The sequence below is a fragment of the Limulus polyphemus genome, unplaced genomic scaffold (assembly GCF_000517525.1).
Source record: "Limulus polyphemus unplaced genomic scaffold, Limulus_polyphemus-2.1.2 Scaffold226, whole genome shotgun sequence".
In the NCBI taxonomy this organism is placed as follows: Eukaryota; Metazoa; Arthropoda; class Merostomata; order Xiphosura; family Limulidae; genus Limulus; species Limulus polyphemus.
In genome coordinates this window covers 464,357-477,871 of record NW_013665836.1, presented here as the reverse complement: position 1 = coordinate 477,871, position 13,515 = coordinate 464,357, and the positions used below count along the sequence as shown (strand labels likewise).

Genomic DNA, 13,515 nt, shown 5'->3' with positions numbered 1-13,515 from the left:
TTTAAGTGTTAACTGTAACCGTACTTTTGGCCCACCCTGTATAGATTGACTAGGTGCATGAAAATATGTAAATGAACCAGAATTATAGAGAAGAAGGTGATGATCTGAGAACATATGCCCCACAGAACAATTTCTTCCATTAGTATGGAACTACCCCAAAGTGGATTGTGTCAATTAAAGTTTCCCAAGATGAAAAAGAAAGATAGCAACTATTCAATAGGATTATCGAGGCTTGTTTTGATCATAATTTCTCCCAGTGACAAGTAAAGAGAACAAACACTTATGATGTATTAAGTGGTACAGACACTGTGGTGCATGCTGGTCAGCAGTAGTACCATGCGCCTATAAACTCAGCCATCACACAATCCGTTCTCCTGTACAAGGAAAACTGCTGAAAGGTGACAGCATTGGCAAAGGAGAGACAAACGGAATGATTAACCTCCATGGGTTCTGCTCTGGGTCAGTGGGGCAGGTCTTTTTCAAATGAATGAGAATACAATGAGTGAGTGTATGACTTCATAATGGATTTGCACCTTCGGACCGGCAGAGAGGAGACTGAGTATTTACTGTGGTGGCGACAGAGATGGGAGTAGATGTAATCATGTCAATTCATTTATCCTTGGAAGGCAGAAAACCTTTCATATAAAGAGAGAAAATACTCTGTGGGAGGAATGGAGATATTTGTCTGTACTCTCACTGTGACAATGGAAGAAAGTGCAGCAGCATATGTCTGATTTGGAAGAGGGGACAAAAACTTCCATGCCTGAGGATAAGATACGTTGTTTATAGTCTTTAAATGCCGTACCTTTTCCTCCTCCACCCATTAAAGCATGAACGAAAGAAGGAGGGATAGCAACTATTACAGTATATGCAATGTTGGTCCAATTGATACTCATAGCTATTGGGGCCTTTTCCATTGCAACAAACCCTCATAAAATTATCATGATAAGATGTATCAGAGTGTCCAAACTGCTGGCATTGGAACCACTAAAGAGGATAGTTGAGGCAACCTGCCATGACAGTTACAGGTGGATGGACACAAAAGTATTTTATTTTGTTGAGTGGCCAGACAGTCGAAACACTTTGGCTGGAAAAAATAGAAGAATCTGCGTTTTAGGGATATTGAGTAAATATCTCTCAACGATCACTTTTCTTGAATAATGCAAAGTAGCATTGAGAATAACCTCAGTAGGCATATACCTGATGAACTTTAATTTCAAAACGAATTTGCTATATTGTGGTCAAGATGTCCCTAGACTGCAGCTTCCTCACCAACTTAGAAGAGCCAACAATCTCCTTTAATCTCTCCTAAATGAAAAAAGGAAACTGTTGTGCTAAATATTTGTCAGACAATGAATGAAACATAGAAACTGAGGTACAGAAACAGTAAGAGACGATAATTGTTGGACAAAGACTTTGAAATCTAGTAATTTTACAATTACTGTGCATTTTATTTTGATATTCCATAGTTTTAAAGTCCACACAAAAAAAGAAAATAATTCAGTACCCACTGATCCACACACTCTGGAATCCTATAAAATAATGTGCTACAATTTTAAACTAGAACATTGCAGTTACACTAGGGTTTCGAGGGGACTATACCCAAACACCATCACTAGATATAATCTCCACAATACCTGTTGAGAACATCTGACACTGACACTCAGTTGACTCTAACCCCATAGGACCAACTAACTGACCTTGGAGGGCCACCCCAAAGTTACCCATCTACAGGAACTCAAGGCCAGAGTGGTATGTTGCAAGGCCCCCGACACCACTCAACCATCAGGATCCTCTCAACCCCTTTGTAGGTCACAATGCAATGCAAACACTTGGACAGTGCCGGATTTAGACTTGGTAAGGCCCTAAGCTATATAAAGCTTGGAGGCCCCTTGTTAAAAAGTTACACCAGAAGGTCTCACAAAGGTACGTACCAAAACAGGGCCTTGGGTCACCACAAAAAATTAAAAACATATATATATTTGCCTTTTAATTATTTAATAGCAAGATAAATTCAAATTATTTTCAAATTAATGCATTTACTGATTACATATTTATCATTTGGCTGGCTTGATCTCTCTCATAGATTATAATACAGTATATACTAGAAACGATACTTAAATGTAATTTTTAAAATAATTTTAAGATACATTAATATATATACAAAATGCTAACAAAATAAGTAATCAGGATCACTTTTAAAAACCCTTTAAGGACCACGAGCACTTTTAGTACTTTATTTTGGCTAACGCTAGATTCTATTCAGCTGAGGTAACACCCACGTGCGTCAAGGGGTTAATATAAATAATAATGAACTCGTTTGCAAGATCAGAAAACTGATATCAGATACAACTTAAAACATTTTCTTTCTTGATTTCTCAAAAGAAAAATTATGAATTATGTCCTCAAATGATATGCTACGCAGCTTATCGCTTTCTATGCACATGATGCTAAGTGCAAACAGTTTGTCTTGAGACATGGTTGCTCTCAGTTCATTTTTATCCTCTTTAGCTGTAAAAATGACCTTTATCCAGAACAATTTGTTACCATCAGACATAAGAATAGCTGTAATATTGCTTCCACATTAAGAAAAATTAAATGAATCTTGTCTTGGAAGATGATTTGATACAGATATTTGTGGCAAATTTGTTCTTTTCTTGGATAATTCTGTTTGACATAAGCATCGAAGTGCTTCAGTTTCCCCTTAAGGTTAACATCAACATCGTTTTTCTCACCCTCTTTCTTTTCTCTGCGCACTTGTATTCTACATCAGGCAGTTTGGATTTAGCTTCTCGAATATTTTTCACAAAGTGGGAAAGTGATGTGAACAGATTAGTACATGTGGTAAGTGCAATCTGTGGATCCTGGAGAGCCTTACTGGTTTTGTGAAACTCCTCCAGCAAACGAGTCCATAAGTGTAGCATAAAAACAAACTCCAGCTCCTCCATTTTTTCCAGAAGAGTACCAGCTTGTCTTCTTGTATCATCCTTTTCATTTTCATTACTGTGTAGACTACTTAGAGCATCGGTGATTGACCTGTAACTCTCATTTATGGGAGACACAGCTTTGGCATGTGCTTCCCACCTAGTGTCAGACAGATATTTTGGCACTCTGGAGTCTGCATTCAAGAATGATAACAACACAGCCCACCTCTTTGTAGAAGATGAAAAGATAGTGTATATTTCTTGCACAACAGCAAAAAAAATATACTGCATCTGAACAGCAATCTACTGCAGCACGGCCAGCAAGATTTAGTGAATGTCCGGCACAGGGAATATGCATAGCATGCTTGTTTTCCTCTAGAATTTTTTTGCTGCATTCCATTGTATTTACCAGCCATGTTTGCTGCATTATCATATGACTGTCCTCGGCACATACTGAAATCAACTTTGCAGTCTTTACTTAGATAGTCCACCACCATATCCGCCATACTTTCACCACTGTGATTTCCTGCTCTAGAAAAGTTAGAAAGCGTTCAACAGGCAAACCATCATCAGCTGATACATATATTACTATAACAGTTAGTTGATCCACATGAGAAAGATCTGGTATAGAGTCCACAGATTTTTCTCAAATCATCCAAAATTGATTCTTTTATTCCATTAGCCATAAGCTGGATACGTTCATCATATATTATCTTAGACAAATGTGAAGGAGACCCAGATCCTCTGTTTTCATATTGTTTTATGTGTTTGGAAAGAAATGGATCAAATTTAGCAATTAATTCTAACAGGCCAAAGTAGTTGCAACTATTTGGTGATCCAAACTTTCATTGTCTCCCCTAAAAGCTAGCCCACGTTCTGCTAATGTGCATATCACTGCAACAACACGCTCAAGCACATGTCTCCAGTACTGTTGTTCTGTTTTTATTTGTTCTGCTAGTTTAAGTCTATGATTGAACCACACTTTCTTGTCAAGTATGTCAGCAAAGCTGTTCTATGCTCTTCAGAGTTTTCATGACTTTGAATTGCAATGGGATTTCGTCAGTCAGAAAATCTACCAAAAGCTAGTGCTGCAGTTGATGTTGAAAAGAGCTTGCAGACAAAGCAGTAAACACACCCAGTTGTTGGAGAGTACACTAGCCATTCCCGATTGTATATTTCACCATTAACTTTTCTGGACTGAAAGAGACTTTTAGAACAATATCTATCTTTATGAATATCTATGATTTATGAATGACCACTTTGAGTTTTCAAAAGGGCCGTTCCAGTGTTGACACTCTGAAGGACTTTTAAGGATCCAGCATGAGAGTTCATCCTCGGTTAAGACACCCCATTGGTCTACATCATTGAGTTTCTTGAATTTTGTTGTTTAAACTGTGGATGTTGGCTCTGCAACGCTGACATTTGCATCACTTCCAGTGTTTTCCTCAGCTGAGATTCCAGACTATTTTGTTTCAGTAGCAGAAGCACTAGGCCGTGGTTGTTTTGGACTTTGGTGAACACCTTGAGTTTGTGGATCCTTATTAGTTGCTGGAGTAAAATAACTGTCAACGTTTGGTAATTTTTTCAGTTGTTCTTCAAGCTGCTGCCTTCTTTTTCTTTTCTGGTATCCGCTATCAAATGTTCCCTTCATTGTAAACCTGAAAATTTAGGCTTACAATATTACTTAAATTAATTACATATAAAACCATTTTAAAACTACACATACAAATTTGCTACACAAGCCATTTTAAAAACTACAGTATTCATAAAAAGCCACATAAAATTTTAAAAGGAAAAATAAAATCTGAAATTTTGTGAGGCCCTAAGCTGTAGCTTGTTTAGCTTATGCCTAAATCCGGCAGAGGTCTTCTCCCCATGTACGGGAACTTACATCGAGAGGCTATCAATTTGTAACTTGTGCAAAATATTTTCTCATGATTCCTTCCACTTTAAACAAAAGGTATTGATAATAACACAAAGATTAACTCCTGTCGATATGGTGAAAATTATGACATTACCCTAAGAGCCAAATCAAAATAAAGTAACTCAATGATGACATGATGAGAAAAACCTAATGCGTTAAATGATGTTCATTGTTATGCATATAATTATTATAGTCTTTAACTTTATCATGGTTTTTATTTCAAAGTTAAAACCACAATTGTTTAATTAAATCCTAAATTATTAGCAATTATAATATTATATTAGCAATAATATCTCTTTTTCAGGCTGGGATTTATATACTTTTTTATACTTTATGTGCTTCTTTACCTTTTTTGGTGGGTATTTTTAGTCTTTATGTTTGCGAGGGGTGTGTATTATTTTATTTTTTGGAGTTGAGGGAAGTTAAAATAGGGTGATTGTGGTTTTTGTTTTTGTTATTGCTTTTTTGGTTAAACTGGTGGCTTTTTTAACTTTATTGGAACGTAGGGTTTTGGGTTATATTCATGTTCGTTAGGGTCCGAATAAGGTCGGGTTAATGGGGATTTTGCAGCAATTAGGTGATTTTGTAGGGAACAGAGTTTTACTTTCTTGTCTAAGTTTGTATTTTATTTCATAATCCCAGTCTTTGTTTGGCTTTATGTTTACGGATTGTTTTTCCAGTTTTCTGTAATATGGTGTACTTTGAGTTGGGGGTTGTTATTTTTTTGTGTTTATCTAGATTTGGGGTGTATGCTATGATGGGGGCTGGTTGGTCTTCAAATTCTAAGTATGCTATGTTAGGAAATTATCGGGCTGTTGCTCAGACTATTTCTTATGAGGTAAGATTGGCTTTAATTATGTTGTCTTGTGTTGTTTTAGTAAGAGGATATGATTTGATTAAATTTAGTGATGTTCAGGAAGAATGGTGAATGGTCTGGGGTTTTTTCCCTTTGGTAATTGTATGGTTTTCTTCTTGTTTGGCTGCGACTAATCTTTCACCTTTGGATTTTGCGGAGTCTGAGTTGGTATTCGGGTTTAATGTAGAGTATAGAAGAGGGGAGTTTCTTTAATTTTTATAGCTGAGTAAAGAAATATTTTATTTATAAGATTAATTAGTGTGCTGGTTTTCCTTGGGGGATTAAGAGGGATGTTAGTTGGAAAGGTGGCGTTTTTGAGAGTTTTATTTTTGTGAGTTCGCTGGACTTTCCCACGACTTCGGTATGATAGGTTAATAGGTTTGGCGTGAAAAATTTATTTGCCTTTAGCTTTGAATTACTTGCTCTTTTCTTTTGGGATTTGTTTGTTTTTTGTTGTTATTTGCAAATAATTGAGAATAAGATATTATGTTGCAATAACACTCAATTAAAACAACAAGAAAAACTTAGAAGGTTCTAGTAATATGACGCAATAACATAACAATCTCCAATTCACAACAACTGAACTACACGGCGTATGATTCGTAAACAGCTATGTAAACAAACTTGCATTAAACTATCGTTTCTAAAAATAACTATATTTAACAACGCGCTATATAACTATCTAACTCATAACTCTCGCATTAAACTTAAATAAAAACAGCTGTGTATATCTAACAAGATAATACCATAGATTTTAAAAATGAAATTTTTACAAGTAAAAGCTACATAAATATTTTTAAGCGCTAAAGCACTTGAAGGCCAATATTACTGTATCAAAATTAGAACATACTTTAAAACGACACTTTACAGTTGTACAATAACGATCGCTCTGTTATCTAATCTTTTGATAAAGATGTGCAGCTCAAACACAGAGGCAATTGGTATAAAATGATTTGGAGTATAAAAAGGGGTCATGCATATTTATTTTAATTTAATATGTCGAAATTTCGTCGGTCCGCACTCCGTTTTCTTAGAAACCTACATGATCTATTGTTTTTCTAATTACTCGGGATCGTATGAATATTTATAACTTACAGAGTAGTTAAACATACAAAAGACCTGAGCTTGAACATGTTCGTCTAATCCATGCGGGTTAATAACAATGTTTAAAACATACAGAACAAGTTAATTATACAAATATCCCGAGCTTCCAGATCTGTAATCTAAATCATGGAAGCTCATTTTAATTTTTTTATAAACTGCAATGTTTAAAAACCAATCATATCGTGCACATTCAATAAAGTAGAAACAAAAATAGAATATGTGTGTTTCTTATATCAAAGCCACATCGGGCTATTTGCTGTGTCCACCGAGGGTAATCGAACGCTTGATTCTAGGGTTGTAAATCCGAAGACTTACAGCTGTACCACCAGGGGACAAAAAAAAAGAGAAAAGAAACGGAAAACGTTTATTAATCTGCTACTATTGCGATGCAACAATATCGTAGTAAACATATTATACATTGCTTTTAGTTACGAAATCAATTATATTGGATCTCTCTTCAGTTTATTGATTTTTTATTCTTATTTTTTTTTGTTATCTAAAATATTAAACTTCATAAAAATAATTCCAAATTAGAACGTCTGTGTACAGATAGCCTTTTGTTTAGCTTTGTGTGAAAATATTTAAACCAACAAGTATAATTTTATCTAAATATAATCAAAAATACAATAAATTTCATATATATATCAATTATAGTCATGCATATCTTGTCATTGATGACTGGATCATTTAGTAAAAAAATAACTATAATAACTTTTGTAATTATAAATGGCAAAAATTACATTCTCTCAATTATAAATATCAATATTAATGTTAGTTATCTTCTGTGACTTAAATAAAACATAATTTTACTCATGTACCTAATAAATATTAATTTACACTATTTGCGAATACAGAGCAAAACCATCGTAACAAAATAATGTCAATCGTGTGACTGTACCTAATTCACATTTATCCAAAACATTTGCAGCGTCATTTTCCTACCTAGCAAACAAACTCTGTTTTTCATTTCCTGTCTGTTTTGGATTGCTAGATTTCCTAGTTCTTTCGAGCTGTCTTGGTCTTCGTAGTTGTGGTCCATTTCAGTACAATTTTCTAGTAATTTTGATGAAATATTAATGAAGAGGAAATGGGATGAGTGGGATGCTGCAAAATGGTTACGTTACAGAATAATCAACTAAAGCGGATAATCCTATCACTAGTGTTTCCATTTCGAGGTTGGTTCCTTCATGATCTCATTGTGACCCATCTTACACAGTTGATGGATTGTAATTATTAATGCAGAAGGGAAATAAAATATTCATCCTAGTACTATTGTCGCATATTCTTGTGTTTTCCATTTATAAAATTCCTTGAGAAAGTATGTGATTAGAGCTTAGATTTCAAATGCCTATTTAGAAACTATTTGATGACTAAAATAATGATAGAATAAGATTGGTAATTTCCATCATTTATAACAATTTATATATACCTGCTAACGCAAAATGGTCCTTGGTCCCTCTGTGAGACAGTGGTAAGTCAACGTACTTACAATGCTAAGATACGGGGTTCGATTCCCCGCGGTAGATATAGGAGATAGCTCAATGTGGCTTTGCACGTCGCTATGAACCAGTGATATAGGCAATAGACTTCTGCACGATGTGTCTTTACCTTATCACGTGCAAATTTCTCTTACAAAATGTCATTAAACCTCTGTGTGTATAGTTGCCTCACCCAGCCTTGCTTCAGTTCTCGCTTTGTTCAGGATCACAGAGTTTAATGTGAAAATTTCCCTAATGTGGAGAAATACCAATAAAATCGAAGCCTGCGAATGACAGCAAATTGCTGCAACTTAGTTACCAGTGTCTCAAATTGTCATTTCGAATATGGAGCCACTTCTAAATCAATAGTGCAGTTGCAAATTTCTGACTATTATACGCAATACAAACGGATGGTACTTCCTGGCGAGTCTGGCTCTTTGCAATAGTAGGGTACCTCCTTTGAGAATTTATCGGTCTATTTTAGCCGTAACTGAAATTATCTTCAGTATACAGAAACGAATTTCACAAGGCTATCTGTTCCTCAAAGTCCTAGATACATGAATTGCACCAATAGCCAAGTACAGAATAGCTCGTCTTCAATGGTGTAAAGAGCATATCCTGTAGACCAATAACGATAATCTTTTTTTAGATGAGTCACGTTTCACAATACAGTCAAGAAACAGGAACATGCTCACTGAGAGAGAATCAGAAAGAACATATCAAAACATATATTCCCCCCAAACATATGAAAAATAGCTCAATTACTAACCTATATATCATCCAGTATGGTATCATTCATGCCAAGCATCATATTGACCACATCATAACGCCCTTACTTTCTGCAATATGGTAGGGCAATGTGACCTCAAACTAATTTATTGAAATGTTTTCGCCTTCTAACATAATATCAAATGATTTGACGAATTCCTCAAAGTAAAGAGGATTCATTGCAAGATTCAAGGTGCATTTGAGATATATACATATATAACATCCAGTTATATGATTTCATATATTAAGGATGTTCTGGAAAATATTTCTTTCAGAATAAATGCCAAGGATACCCGAAGACTTTATCAGCAGTCATATCTTAAGGATATCTTATCAGTACCAGATCTTTCTGTGTTTTGTATTTGTCTTACTATATAATAAAGGTAAATGTTACGAACTACAAAAATGTAAAGTCGCTTCCACCAAATGTTTATTTACGAACTTAGGAGGTCCCTAGTGGCTCCATGGCAAGGCTCTTACTTAGAACACTACAAATCAGGTTTCTATGCCTGTATTAGACAGAGAACAGCTAGCCCATTGTGTATCTTTGTGCTTAACAGCACAACAACCAACCAGTCAACTAAAGTAGAGTGAATGATAAGTTATGAACACATAAAGGATTATGAGATTAAATATGAATTAAAGCAGTGATTGAAATTTCAGTTATTTTTTGCAACGTTTTAAAATATTAGCTATGTCTTCAACTGATTTACATTTCCTACCAGCATTTTGTAGTTGAAATAAAATTTTACATTTGGAGAAAATACTGTTGGTGTAAATAACTTTAAGGTAGAATTCTATTGTATTCTTGGTGGGCAGAGCACAGATAGTCCACTGTGTAGCTTTGTGCTTAACAACAAACCAGTGTACGAAGACTTTACTCCTTCAATGTTTTTAATAACATGATTTTGGAAAACTTGGAAAACATCTTAAAGACTCTTTGATTAACCACTTAACACAAAGAAAGCGTTACTATTCATTTTGCCCCCCAGTGGCACAGCGGTATATCTGCGGACTTATAACGCTATAAACTGGGTTTCGATACCCGTGGTGAGCAGAGCACAGATAGTCCATTGTGTTGCTTTGTGCTTAATTAAAAACAAACAAACAAAATATTCCATTTTATTCTAATAAGAAAAAGTTTAATGTGGTTAGATTGTTTTTAGCTTTCTTTTACCACACACACACACATATATATACAGTATATATGTGTATCTGTGTATATATATAAATTCATGAACCATGTGCACATCACTGATTATTGCGTTTCCAAGTTAAAATGTTTTATTTTATTTGATGACATAACAAATATCATATAAAATTGTGAAGGCAGATTGAAATCACAATTCTTAAAACGTAATGCTAATAGAGGTGAAGATGAAAATCAAAGCTTTAAAACGTAAAATTTCTTAATTACATCTTAATGTAGCTTTTCGCGAAATTTGTAACTGATCTAACTGTAACTACACCTACATCGTGCTGTACGTGTTCGCTCACATGAAATTTTGTGGTTTTAATTTTCTAGAGTCTATGGATCAACAGTTGAATTTGTTTGGAATGTTTTAAAACTAAAGGCATTTGATGAATCTAAATAAATTGAAATCTCTTTACTTTCTGTTTTAAGGTAAAGAATTGCCACTCATATAAACAGTTATATCTGTATTCATATTCTAGTTACTGTTTTAGTGCTATGTTTAAAAGTATAAAAATAAAATAAAATAAGCTATACTTGAGCTTCTTAACAATATAACTGTATATTCTGTACATTGAAGAAAATGTGATTGTGTCTATGTGTGTCTGTTTGTCTGACTGCGTAAACGTTTTTCAAATAGACCAGAATTTATTGATCTAACACATAATGGCTGCAAGAAAGCATAGCTTAAATGTCGTGAAAATGATAGAATAAGGAAAATTCATGCGTAGGGAATGAAAACCACCGCAAATGTTTTGCGGGTCGCGGCTAGTATCTAATAATTTTGCACGTAAAATTAGTAAATGTTTAATTAAAACTCAGTCTTATTATGAAATATAAACAGATACATATATATCCTGTCTTAAATACTAATAATTATAATTCAGTGTGATTTTCTAGCACTAGATTCGTTAATTCCACTCAACAAATCATATTAATAAATTAATAGCCCTTTAGTTTATGTAAGGTATGAATATAATAACAGTATCAACTTTGCATGTTTCAAACACATGTTTTCGGAGCAATGATGAATAAGAAATGATAAATCTTGCAACACCTAAACTACAGTTTCTTTGAATCAACTACTTTCAGCATGTGTGGTACTGTCTTAGGTTTTTGATAGCTGTGGGTCAGTGGAGTTCATTGACGCGAAAACATCCGGTAAAATAAATATATATTTTTGCTAATAGTATATTATCCATATTCTTTTAGTAAAGTTAATAGTCAGCCTTCGAAGTCATCAGCTCACGATAATGGTAATTTTTTTTAAAATTAAATAGTCCTGATGAAAAAAAAACTTTGTATTTTGCTTGTTGCACTGCAGAATGTTGATAAGCTAAATTTTTGATAAGTTTGTAAATAATAAAAAAGCTTTTCAGAATACTTTAACAAGGTGTTTTTTTAAGCTTGATGAGAAAAAAATCTCAATCCGCTACATTACGGAGAATGCTAGAAATTTTGAAGCTTACATAATTTAGGTTTTCAATAGTTTGGCGTAATTATTACTGTGATGCTAGTGTTAATATATTACAGTATCTTATTTTCTGCTAAGAAACAAACACTTTGTTAGAATATGATTAATTACTGTGGTATTACTTATGAATCCATAACGTATAAGAAATCATTGACATGACTTATCCCAAAGATCAAGAGAGGTCTTTCTCATTTACACCTGCAAATGATCAATAATACTTAAAATATTTAAAAAACACATACAATAAGTCTGAGATGCATATAACTAGGTTTTTGTTTTATATTCCATCTTGAAATACGATATTTCGAATTATTTTTTTTTACCAAAAAGATGAATTAGATAAATAATGTAAATAAACAAGTAATTTTATCAACTAAAGGTTATTTTTATCAACTGAAAACATTTTGTTACTATATTATGTATATATATCATATTTATTTTACATTTTGATAGCTTACAAATTATACCTCGAGAAACACTGCTAAGAGGATCACTCTTCCCTCTATATTTACTATCCACATACATTACTTTTAAAAAGATGTTTACGTGCTGTCAAATATTTTGATATGTGAACAAAATAATTAAAATAATAGTCAAGGAATGACGTTAGAAATAAAATAGCACAGAGTTAGTGTAATCCCCAAAGTTTCAATCTATTTAAAACTTAAGTGAGAAGTAATCTTTTGACGGTCCAGTCCACTTAAAACGCAAGTGGACAACTACTGTTTACTAGGTTTTTAATCAGTACTTACTGAAGAGACAACGTGCTCTCTAGAAGGTTCAATTGACTCCAAGTTTAACGAACAAATCATTTTTAGAAGGATCAGCTCATTCAATACTTACAGGACAAGACTATTAGTAACTCTAGGTTACTTAACTCACTCAAATCTGAAGGGAAAAAATTATATAGAAGTTTGAAATCTATAGAAAGTATTGAGCTATGTAGGATGAATTCGCCAAACCGTTTCTATATTGTATTACCTAGATTTATTAGAAAATTTCTAATCCTGAATATAAAATACCGCTATTAGCATTCATATAATAAAAACATTGTGAAATCTTAATATTATGAAATCGTATATTTTATAACGATATCATCCATTTAAGTATTCATTTAATAGTTTTCCACAACTCCATAAGATTTTAATAGCTATAACACAAGTAACACATGTTATGTTATATTTTTACATAATTAATGAAAAACTAAGCATTAGAATTTAATAATTTAAAAGTTCAGTGAATTATGTTGAAATCTAGATAGTTTCCTGGACCTAACTGGCTCAAGGTACTAATATGCGATTTGGTATATAATAAATAAGTGCCACTTTCTAAAATATTAAAACGCTAATGACTCATACAACCAAACTTTAGGAGAAAGAGTGGAGCTGTTAGTACTATCTTTTGACAAATATATTAAAAATCTATTATTTGATAGATTGTTTAGGCAGAGTGTTCATGATGGAACTTTATTGAATGGACGGCAACTGCCTGTTGTAGAAACACAAGTGTTGAAGACGACGCCTTTTGTCTTTAGGTCAGTGTGTCGCCTATGGCTATGGCAGTTATTTTATATATATATACACACATCATACATGCACATATCATGTTGAACTAGGTCAGTGTGTGTCTGATGTAGTCGGTCTTTATAGTATTCTGGTAGATTGTGGAGAGCATGTTATGACTGGTTGGTGTGACGGATTAATAATTCTATATATATTTTAATATCGATGTTTGTTTAAATTAAATTTATATTTAGAAATGTACATAACTTATATTGTTAAATATGTATTGTGAA

At 33.5% G+C, this 13,515-nt stretch overlaps 1 pseudogene; it reads left to right on the top strand.

Annotated features, from left to right (window-relative positions):
* The first annotated feature begins 3,972 nt into the window (after window positions 1–3,972).
* On the top strand, window positions 3,973–6,174 carry LOC106478572 (annotated as a pseudogene).
* Window positions 6,175–13,515: the final 7,341 nt, after the last annotated feature.